This window comes from Octopus bimaculoides, chromosome 4 (genome assembly GCF_001194135.2).
Source record: "Octopus bimaculoides isolate UCB-OBI-ISO-001 chromosome 4, ASM119413v2, whole genome shotgun sequence".
Taxonomy (NCBI): domain Eukaryota; kingdom Metazoa; phylum Mollusca; class Cephalopoda; order Octopoda; family Octopodidae; genus Octopus; species Octopus bimaculoides.
In genome coordinates this window covers 79,578,843-79,586,191 of record NC_068984.1, presented here as the reverse complement: position 1 = coordinate 79,586,191, position 7,349 = coordinate 79,578,843, and the positions used below count along the sequence as shown (strand labels likewise).

The 7,349-nt window shown below is 37.4% G+C and overlaps 1 protein-coding gene and 1 long non-coding RNA gene across 3 annotated transcripts in view; one reads left to right on the top strand and one right to left on the bottom strand.

Moving 5' to 3' along the window:
• Positions 1–7,349, bottom strand: part of LOC106883964 (beta-1,4-N-acetylgalactosaminyltransferase bre-4) — a 1,180,207-nt gene that overhangs the window by 690,064 nt on the left and 482,794 nt on the right. The gene's annotated exons all lie outside the window — the stretch shown is intronic.
• The window catches only part of LOC128247596 (uncharacterized), a 46,373-nt gene continuing 45,005 nt past the window's right edge, over positions 5,982–7,349 (top strand). Inside the window, exon 1 of the long non-coding RNA XR_008263942.1 lies at positions 5,982–7,234. This is a non-coding gene — a long non-coding RNA (uncharacterized LOC128247596). The remainder of the gene's footprint in view (positions 7,235–7,349) is intronic.

The following is a 7,349-nucleotide window of genomic DNA, read 5'->3' as shown; positions in this document are numbered from 1 at the left end:
GAACTAGAGGAGAAGTTTCAGGTGTGGAAACAAGGATTAGAATCGAAGTGCCTTAGAGTCAACCTAGCTAAAACCAAAGTCCTAATACGTAGGAAGGCAAACAAACTACAAATCCCTTCAGGTAGATGGCCCTGCTCGATCTGTAGAAAAGGCGTAGGTAGAAACTCTATAAGATGTACCCAGTGTAAGCTATGGACACATAAGAGGTGCAGCAATATCAAAGAAAGGCTAACTGGGAAGATAGTTTTTGTATGTCGCAGATGCTCAGGAGCAATAAACACTGAAAATGTGCAGAGAACAACGTCTGCCACATTCCCAGGAGAAAAACTAGAAGTAGTTGATAGCTTCTGCTACCTAGGTGACCAAGTCAGTAGCGGGGGAGGGTGCACTGAAAGTGTAGCTGCTAGAATAAGAATAACCTGAGCAAAGTTCAGAGAGCTCTTACCTCTGCTAGTGACAAAGGGCCTCTCGCTCAGAGTAAAAGGCAGACTGTATGACACATGTGTACAAACAGTCATGCTACATGGCAGTGAAGCATGGGCTGTGACTGCTGAGGACATGCGTAAGCTCACAAGGAATAAAGCCAGTACGCTCTGATGGATGTGTAATGTCAGTGTGCATACTAGACAGAGTGTAAGTACCTTAAGAGAAAAGTTGGACCTAAGAAGCATCAGATGTGGTGTGCAAAAGAGACGACTGCGCTGGTATGGTCATGTGGTGAGAATGGATGAGGATAGATGTGTGAAAAAGTGCCACACCCTAGCGGTTGAGGGAATCTGTGGAGGAGGTAGACCCAGGAAGGCCTGGGATGAGGTTGTGAAACACGATCTTTTGGAAATATGCTGTGCATGAGAAGACCCAGCAAGCCAAGTGAGACCATAACTCATGGCCTATTCCAGGGGTGTAACCAGCCTACTTATGCATACCTTTCCTTCATTGGACACTAAACTCTGCTTGCGAAGACCTGTTGAAGCAAAGGAAATCGAAATCAAATCAAATTTGCAAATTCGACAACTGGCACCCCTGCCAGTGGAGTGCTAGGAGTACCATCCAAACATGATCATTGCCAGAGCAGCAGACTGGCTTCTCTGCTAGTGGCATGTAAAAAGCTCCATTTGAATGTGATCATTACCAGCGTCACCTTACTGGCACTTGTGCCGGTGGCACACGAAAAATCATTTGAGCGAGGTCATTGCCAGTGCCAATGGACTGGCTCCTGTGCAGGTGGCATGTAAACAACACCACTTGAGCGTAGCCGTTGCCAGTACCTGACTGGCCATCGTGCCGGTGGCACTGAAAAGCACCTACTACACTCTCGGAGTGGTTGGCGTTAGGAAGGGCATCTAGCTGTAGGAACTCTACCAGATCAGATTGGAGCCTGGTGCAGCCATCTGTTTCGCCAGTCCTCAGTCAAATCGTTCAATCTATGCTAGCATGTAAAGCGGACATTAAACGATGATGATGATAATGAATCCCATTAAATTCATTTAATCTATCTAATCCAATTTTATCCATTAGGTGGATTTTACCCTAACAAATTCTGGTGCCACAGACATTTTAAGTACCACATTTAATCTTTTGATTAAATCTATATTATTACATATATTTATATGTAGTGTACTGTTCTGTTACTGGTGGAATCAACAAAAAAAGGAAAAACCAAAGTCCACCCAGTGAGAGATAAATATCATGTAAACACTGTTTATATTAGATTATAAATATAATATATGTATATTTCTCATTATCATCATTGATAATTTAATCCCATTTAATCTATTTAATGCCATTAAATTCATTTAATCTATCTAATCCAATTTAATGTTACTGGTGGAATCAACAAAAAAAGTAAAAACCAAAGTCCATCCAGTGAGAGATATATATGATGTAAACACTGTTTATATTAAATTATAAATATATGTATAGTTCCCATTATCATCATCATCAGAACCTTGAAGTATGGAATGAGAGAGCAGGTTGATAAAACAGGTAGAATTCATATCTGACAGCACTCTACACAGGAATAGTTAGTCAACCGCAAGAGCACATAGTAAAAAATATCTTCAATCACTTGAATAGAAATAATATATGTAAGTGTATATTTACATGTGGAGGAAATCTTCTGGGAAGCTAACAGTGACAGGGTAGGCAGTGTGGGCTTAAATGGGTGGATAAGGTCATAGAGGTAGTCAGAGTGAGCGATAGAGTGCTTAAGCACAGGCTAGTCTTGCAGAATAGCATAGCATCAATTATCTCTGCTTATGCCCCACAAGTGGGCCTACCAAATGAACAGAAGGACCATTTTTATGATATTCTTTAGCAAGATACCTCTAAGACAAATGACAAGGATCTCATCTTCATGGCTGAAGTTTTCAAGGAGCATGTCAGACAGCAGCCCGGTATTTTTCATGGTGTACATAGGGGCCGTGGAATTGGTTCCTGAAACGAAGAGGGAACAAGGCTACTAGAGTTCTATGATGCAAATAACCTTCTGATCTGCAACACTAACTTCAGGAAGCTGACCAGCCACATGATAACCTACCAATCAGGTGGCTACACTAGCCAGAGTGATTACATTCTCACCAGGCAGCAGTATGCATGGTTGGTCTTAAATACAAAGACCCTCCATGGTGAAAAATGCATCCCCCAGCATAGACTAGTCTCCAGGCCAGAGTGAGTGAGTGAGTGAGCAAGCGTGCATGCATGTGTGCATGTGTGCGTGCACCAAAGGAAGTTATTTTATGGCATTCTTTCATTTGAAGCAGCAAAGTTGTCTGGTTAACCATATGGGATCATATGATTGTTCATTAATTTCCATAACTTTTTCTATTTCTCTATGCTTTGAAGAGAGCAGAAGTTGAAAGAGAAGAGAAAGTGAAAAGGCAACATTTGCTTTGAAGTGAGAGCAGAAAGTTAAAGAGAGGAGAAAGTGAAAGATGCATGTACATGTATATAAAATGGATGTGTGTGTGTGTGTGTGTGTGTATGTGTGTGTGTGCATGAGAGAGGGAGAGAAAGTGAGTGAGTGAAAGTGTGTGTTGTCATGTATGTATTTTTTTGCATGTGTGTAAGTGGCACCACCTTTCTCTCTTGCTCTCTCTCTCACACACACACACATACACGTTTTCTTTCATATACATGTACATAAATACATATGCATACAACTTTTTTGTATGCATGTGAGTGTGCATGTGAGAGAGAGAGAGAGTGAATAACTATTTTCTCATAACATATAGAGAAATGAATGTCTTTTGATGAAATTTTTTTGGTTCTGGCTTATTTCAATACAATATTTATGTGTCACTTCCATTATAGCTTTGATAAAATAACTGTTGAAATGGAACTGCACTCTTCAAAATTTGCACTAAGAATAAGGGCATAGCAAAATTACTACCTGCTTTTAAAGTAAGTTGACGCAGGTAGTTTATCCTGCCCCGCCTGACTTTTAGTTCATGCAATTGAAAAGAAACCACATTACTTACAGGATGACACAATATATATATATATATATATGCATAGATAAATGATAAGCAGCTTTCTTTATAATAGTACAGATGTGACTAATTCAGAAAAACATTACTTTCATTATTTACACATAGTCACTCTCGTAATGCAACACTTTGTAATTTTGGTTCAAATTAAAAGTGAGAAATTATTTTCACTTCTTAATGAAACCTGGTTGTGGTAGAGCAGTGTCTTTCAAATAGCTAACACTGGTCATTGAGATAATGCAGAAAATATGTAAATGAAAATAAAGTTTATCTGGTAGCCGAAAGATTACGTCAAAATTGACAACTCAGTTTTCGAATGCATAAGGAACATATGCGCGCGCACACGCACGCACACACACACGCACACACACACACACACACACACACAAACTCTTATTTATATTGATAACAGATTTGTTTGTGAGATTCAAGAATCCTAAGTTCAAAGTAATTTGACTGATAAGTCATAATCAGTAAATATAGAGGGTAGCAAGTTGTGACAATACATTACTAATAACCAGAGATATGATAATTTCAGCCATGGGAGTCATTCAAGATTTTATCTTTGTTTCTTACAGCTGTGAACTATTGGACCACTTCTTAGAACTCAGAGTCAAGATCCACACAGTCTTGAAATTCCTGAATTTGCTGTGTTTACTTCATGCCTTTTACCTTTTTACTTATTTCAATCATTTTTGACTGTGGCCATGCTGGGACACCACTTTGAAGGGTTTTAGCCAAACAAATCGACCCCAAGCCTTATTTCTTTTAAGACTGGTGCTTATTCAATCGGTCTCTTTTGCTGAACTGCTAAGTTACAGGGATGTAATCATACCAACACCAGTTGTCGAGCAGTGGTAGGGAACAAACACAGACACACACATAGATATATGCATATATATATACACACGATGGGTTTCTTTCAGTTTCCATCTTCCAAATCCTTTCATAAGGCTTTCTTTGGCCCAAATCTATAGTAGAAGACACTTGCCCAAGGTGCCACACAGTAGGACTGTTTACAAGAGCACAAAAATTTGGTTAGTTGAGTTTCCAAAAAACCTAGATCTAGCTGTTGGAGGGATGGGGTAAACAATACCAATCAACATAGGAGTGTTTTTATGAGATTTCTGAACTTGCTGGAAACAACAACTAAATCTCCCTCAAACAGCACATTACTGTCTATACAGTTATGAAGCAAACTTCTTAACCATTTCTTAACCATACAACCATGCCTACATCTAATTTCAAACAAGAAATGAGATGGGGATCAGTCATTTTTGGCCAGAGGTCAGCTTGAACAGGGCAAACTGGGTAGCTGAACAACAACAACAACAACAACACGCACATTCATACAGATTTGTTAAAAGCTTCACTCTGACTCTTTTTGATGTTAAAAAAAATGATTTACATTTTGTTTCTACTCTTTTTTAATCTTATTCTATTTTATTGATCTATTTATTTATTTTGTTTAATTCCTAAGTGAAAAATAAATCTTTAAAGACATTTTGCTAAGAATGCAACAATATAGATACAAAAACAAAAAAACAAAAATGTAAAAATAAATATACATTAGTGTTTGAATTTTATTACAATTATTGTCATCATCATCATCATCATCATCATCATCATCATCATCATTGTTTTGCTTTTTTGTATTTGACAGACTATGACATTAAATGACTTTTAACGAAATAAATAAGATGCTTAGATATTTATTGTATATTTTCTTTCGTTCCACTTCTTATTTTTTTTAAAAATAAACAATATTGTCAACTAAATTCAGTTTATATTCACATTATAGTTTGTTGTTTTTTTCTTGTTTTCGTTTTTTTTTGTTTTGTTTTGTTGTGTTTTTTTTCTTTTCTTTACTTTTTCGTTTCTAAAGTTTATAAAACAATATTTATCAATTAACTATATTGCTTGTTAAATTAACACTACAATACCAAAGCCACTCAAATTTAGTAGTAAACAATCACTATTACCTTACCACCACCACCTCCACCACCACCACACCTGCTACAGCCACCGCTGCTGCTGCTGCTACTACCACTACTACTACAATTATTGTTATTATTATTGTGATATACAAGTGTTGCATCAAAAGTCAGCTTTAATTGGAAGGTGGGAAGGAGGAAATCCATCTCACACACACACACACACACACTTCCACCTGTTGTTTGTTTATTAGTTGTCACTGTTTATGTGTATATGTTATATAATACATAAATCAAACAAGACCAACTTTCAATACCGAACAAAACATTTCTCCTTTGTGTGTGAAACGGACAATAAAAAGAAAGAAAGAAAAGATGAAAGAGGAAAAAGACAAAAAGAAACTACAAAAGACAAAGGGGAGAAGAAGAAGAAGAAGAAGAAGAAGAAGAAGAAGAAGAAGAAGAAGAAGAAGAAGAAGAAGAAGAAGAAGAAGAAGAAGAAGAAGAAGAAGAAGAAGAAGAAGAAGAAGAAGAACAACAACAACAACAACAACAACAAGAGCAAAAACTTGCTTTCTTTCTTCGTCAGCAACTTCAGCTGAATTAGTTTTGTAGATGCCTGCCATCATTATTTATCTAAGGATGCAACCAAAAGAATATTAGTGTGTGCGAATATATCATCATCATCATCATCATCATCATATAACGTCCATTGTCCATGCTGGCAAGGGTTGGATGGTGTGAACAGAGCTGGCAAGCTGGGAGTGGAGGAGGTATCTGTACCAGACTCGAGCCTGATTTGGCATGGTTTCTATGACTAGATGCCTTTCCTAATGCAGACCACTTTTACGTGGTGCTGCATGGGTGCTTTTTCATGGCACCATTCATCGCTTTTACATGACGCTGCACACACACACACAAACATATATATAAATACACACACACACACATATACACTCAGACACATATATAGATAGATAAATAGATACATATTATCATCATCTTTGTCTGCATTTAACATCTATTTTTCCATGCTGGCATGGGTTAGATAGTTTGACAAGATCCAGCAAGCCTTAGGGCTGTGTCAAGCTCCAATGTCAGCTTTTGATAGGGTTTCCATTGCTGGATGCTCTTCCTAACAGCAACCCCTTTACAGATTGTACTGGTTGCTTTTTTTTTTTCTTTCTTTGTGAGGTTGCCAAATATCTTGTGAAACATGAAAGAAATGGAAAAATGAAAAAGGGAAGAAAGGAAAATCTTTCTCAACTAAATGGAGGAAGAGAGATAATGGTTGTATAACAGGTGTTGGAAGAATAAAGTGTGATAGCAAGATAAGCCCATTATTATTTATTGTCACAATAAATAATTTATTTTGTTAAAGTATCAACAAACACAGACATCTCAAGTGTGCTTCCATGACATCTGAACTCAATTTTAGTTAGATGACTTGTAATCTTATACCTACACCACTTCTCAACATCCTATCATCATCATCATCATTTAGCATCCATTTTCCATGTTGTCATAGGTTAGACTGAAACTGGTAAGCCAGAGGGCTGTACCAGGCTTCAGTCTGTTTTGGATTGGTTTCTACAGCTGGATGCCCTTTAATAATGCCAACCACTCCACAAAGTTTAATGTGTTGCCAGCACAAGGGTACCCTTAACGTGTCACCTGCACTGGCCTTAACTATAATTTCACTAAGCTTGACAAAAACGCTGGGTTAACAACTCAACATATCACACCCCCTCAATGAACATATATAAGATATACAACATAATCCGTCAAACACAAGGAATAAGAAGATATAACGTAAGAACGTTTTTATTCTATAACTAATATTTTACTCTTGTCTCAATTATTCTGAGCACTTCTCCTTGCAGCCCAGTATAAAATCTATTAGTTTCATAATAAGAAGCCATTAATA